Genomic DNA, 4,101 nt, shown 5'->3' with positions numbered 1-4,101 from the left:
TTCTATTAATAAATGTAATGCTTATTTCTTTGATTCCACAGAACCCTCTGGCTTGAGTGGAGTTTGGCATCAGACTTGCTGGAGACAAACAACGATTTGGAGCTATGTTAAATTTGTCACAGCAGCTTCAGATCTGCATCTGCTAATTCGCTCAAGCACCTGCTCCATAAATATTAGGTAAAACAAATAGATGGGAGGTGAACCTTATTCCCTGTTTTGAACAGTGCTCAGTAGATGGCGCTTGAGAGACGTGTGGAGCCAGTCTTAGCTTCATACCCATGTTGATTTGTTATTCAGTCTTGTAAAAAGGCTTTTTGTCTTAATGAATGGGCGGATTTACCTTTCCCCCTCTGCGGAGCGATACAGCATATTAAGTGTTTTCACAGATTAACATCTCCGCTATACTGTGATTTTAAAATTCCAGTATATACTGCTATGAATGAAAAGTGGTTTCAGCCTAGCTTTACTTCCTTTCTCACCGGAGTTACTAACTTGTTGCAATCTCTCTTTCTCTCTGAAACTAATGTATCCTTTTGTTTTGGGTGCCCGTAGGCTGCAATCTGAAATAAACAACAGCATCAGAAAATATGGATTAACTCCTTTATTTCAACAGTAAACGCTAGTTAGTTTGAACATCCTGATCTGAGTTCCTTGATTGCTTTTTTCCCCCAAGGAAATTATATTCTTGCTATTCGTGGTCTATGTGTTTATCCTTTGAAAGGCACTGGAGGCAAGACCTGTCATTCTGTTTCCAATGCAAGCTGTGGTTTACAGATGTCAGACCCGTAAGCATAGCGATTTCTGTGCTGAGTTTTGGAAATGTAGGTAAAACGTAAAGGAATTTAAGCAAGACGTTTAGGGTGGGATTTTGAAAAGCACCTCTGTGATTTAGAAGGACCATTACCCGTGCTCCTAAATCACCCAGGCGCTTTTGAAAATTCCATCCTTCAATCTGAAGAATGTATTATAATTTGCCAGAATAAGAATGATTTAATCTATCAGTGTCAGAATGGTAATTTCCCATAGACTCGCTCTGGTTGAGCCAAGAGGCATGGGGCCGCTTGGTTTGATTCGCGAATTAGCACACAAACCACGAATGCAGGATGAAATACCAAGTAAAAGCCCTTTCAAAATGTGTTGCTCTTGATGCTGAGTTGGTGTTTCAGATTTGAATGGTTCAAGACGACTACGGTTTTCGAATTTCCTCATTCTCTTGTACGATGAGTGAATTTCTAATCAAGACAAAATCCTCTGTCATTGTCTCATGTGATCATCCGCATAAATCAATATTGATATACATAAACAATGACAAACCAGCTTTCCAAATCCAGCGTATTTGTTGTTCACAAGTAAAATGCATTCTATTAAGGAATCAATTTACATATTTGAGGGTTGAATGAATTAATACAAGTTAGTCTGTCTGTCTATCTATCTAACTGTCTATCTCGATCAGTAGACACGTTATAGCAGCAGAAAGAGTGGTTAGAAAACGTTTAAGGTAATTTAAGATCAGTATTGTGAACAATGACCTTTACAGAGTTAAAATAAACTCAATTAAATTTATTCCACAAGTAATCAACCAGTAATTTTGAGAACAACTCATGGCAAGAAAATGTTTTCAAGGCTATCTCAAAGGAACTGCAATTTGACTTGCTCAAGTGTGAATATTAATACCGTAGGTAAAGAAGTGTAGGAGCTACCTGACAGATAAGAGATTGTATAGCGAACACTTAGTGGTAAACTTGCTGTCTTAGTTGTCAGATGTTTCTGAATAGTAGCACAGGTTGTTTTCGGTAGGATTTACTGTGTTCTGTAATACAGTACTCGGTAGTACATGAATCAGTAATCCAGGAGGTTAGAAAAGTTTATATAAACAGCAATAAAATAATAAAAATAACAACATAGCTCTCATAGTTCTCAAAGCATTTTACAAGGGACATTGGGATCATTAGCCCTTTTTTACAGATGGGGAAACTGAGGCACAGAGAAGTGAAATGACATGCCCAAAGTCACCCAGCTGGCCAGTGACAGAGCCGGGACTAGAATTCAGGAATTAATATGTTGATGGTGTTACTCTTGTGAAGCAATAGTATGTTAACCTTATGTATTTTTAACCTTATGTGCCTTTATCTTTATGTATATAAAGACTTATTAAAGACAAACCAGTTCCCTCCTATAAATCCAGTTACTTTATTGGATAATGGACAGGATATGTATTCACTCATACAGGTTCCAGACTTCGTTACGTTATTACAGTGATCAATTAACTATTACCACTTCACCAATTTCTGCATGTTCTCATTCATTTACTTTGTTATTTCTATATCCCATCATCTTTTACGCCTATATGCCAACTATCTCACGATTATTGCTTTAATAATATGAACATTGCAAGCTTGTTCGATGCCTTTTGGTAGGATTCAGAACAAATAAAGATAGACGACAATTTCCAGACAGTACTCATGGCAACTAGCGCTGTCTGCCTGGATTGCTACACCCAGCTCTTTACACTGAAAACTTTACTCCCTTCCGTGGTTCTTCCCCATTGTACGAGGTTGTACGGGTGCATCGCATCCAATTAATGGATTCTACTGAAAACGGATGGTGCGATTAGGAAGCCAGTCGTGGGTCTTTTATGGCAAGAAGATCCAAACGTACACCGGCCATCATATGTTACCTGGAGTCTAAGAACTTTCGGGCAATCCACGGTGTAGCAAGAAAGAAATCAAGTTCTTTGTTGGATGGAAGAGCAAGGAACTCTGGCGATGGGCACTATCCTGCGAGAGACAATCATCGCTTACAACATATATTGATTTTTCATTGGTCTATTACAGCCCGGGTAAACCTCAGTATTTCCCATTTCCTTAATCCAGACGAATTTTGGATGAAAATATGACAAACCAAGAATTCAAGGCAAAACATTCCCAATCTGTTGGCCCAACGCACTTTGAACACGGGGGGGGGACCCCAAACCCATATTTGGATGAGAGGTTTGAATATAGGTCCGTCCATCCACCCCGCACCAAGAGTCACTGGCATGTGTCCGGGGCTGTGTTTTCAGCACTCCATGCTGGACAGCTCCCCCCGCCCCACTGCGATGGTCTAGCATCAGACGCAGTAACAGGAACTATACCCAGTTAGCAGCATTTGGAGGCGCTTGGTTTATCACACCGACGTGAACTCCAGCTGGGGTGTCCTAGCAGCGCGGAGCAGGACAGTTTCCCGCCCCGCCCTGCTAGGCGAGCATCCTGACCTGCACAGCCAGAGGCAAAGCTTGCGCAGCTCGCCCCACCGAGTCTGGTGTGCCCGACCCCTGTCAAAATCTGACCGGAAACAGCACTGCAGGGTGGACAGCCTTTGCCTCGCAGGTGTGGAGGATGCTCACTGCAGCCTCTTCCACCGGCGTTAGAGCCAAAGGGGCCCCTGTCCGGCGCTGAGCAGCTCCTTCCATCCACAACCGACCTAACTTGGCGCATTCAAACCAGCGGGCTGGGCAGCTCCTCCCAGCAGAGGCGGATCTGGGCGAATGTATAAATGAAAGGACTGAGCAGGAAGCCAACCTGCCTCCAGCCCTTCAGCTGGGCTCTGTCAGGAACAGACGGAAAGCCACCACAGGGAGAGGCTGGGAACCACCAAAGGCTGGAGAAAGAGTGTGCTAAGGGGCTCCGCGCCGCTGTACGGCTCCATAGACCCTGGAAGGCTGTTCCCTCTTCTCTTGCCAAAGCAAGGAAGACCTGGCTCTGAAGTTGTGCCAGTCCCGTCCGTACACCTCTTTGAGCAGGACTTCGGGATGCGCCCTTAGGAACAGAAGCACCTTGAAGCCAGTGAATACCGCAAACAGAAAAGCTGCCTTCTGGATCTCGGTTAGTTCCCATCAGCTTCCCCAGGGTCAAGGCGCAGAGCCTGTGCTGGCCCTGGAGAAGGGGATTTGGCCAGAGAAACGAAACGACTGAAGGTCTCCCTCTCTCTTTTTTAGTTCTCCAGGGTTTGCCAGCAGGTGATTCCTCCTTTGCGTTTTTGGTGGGAGGAAACTTGGACGAAAGAAAAAGACCAATCCTCCCGCCCTTCCCCATTGCAATTTGTGGCTCCGGAGCTGGGAGG

This window comes from Emydura macquarii, unplaced genomic scaffold (assembly GCF_026122565.2).
Source record: "Emydura macquarii macquarii isolate MOO-44397 ecotype Brisbane River unplaced genomic scaffold, CSIRO-AGI_Emac_v2 contig_705, whole genome shotgun sequence".
Lineage (NCBI taxonomy): Eukaryota > Metazoa > Chordata > Testudines > Chelidae > Emydura > Emydura macquarii.
This window is presented reverse-complemented; position numbering follows the sequence as displayed.